This window comes from Eimeria tenella, genomic scaffold, assembly GCF_000499545.2.
Source record: "Eimeria tenella Houghton genomic scaffold, Eth_scaff3156, whole genome shotgun sequence".
Classification (NCBI taxonomy): domain Eukaryota; phylum Apicomplexa; class Conoidasida; order Eucoccidiorida; family Eimeriidae; genus Eimeria; species Eimeria tenella.
The window spans coordinates 712-938 of NW_013543016.1; positions in this window are offsets into that span (position 1 = coordinate 712).

Here is a 227-nt window from a genome sequence, read left to right on the forward strand (position 1 = left end):
GCTGCTGCTGCCTCGCAGTGGTGCACCAGCTGCAGCAGCAAGCTGCAGCAGCGTCTCCTCGTTTGTCTCCTTTTGTTTCTTCTAAATGTCTCCTTTTAAAAAGGAGACAGTTTTATTTTTGTTTTTCAATTTGCTGCTGGGGCCTCCGGGGTCACCTGGGGGCCCCGGAGACACACGCTGCCACTGGTCTGCTGCTGCAGCAGCAGCTGCTGCTGCATGCAGCAGCA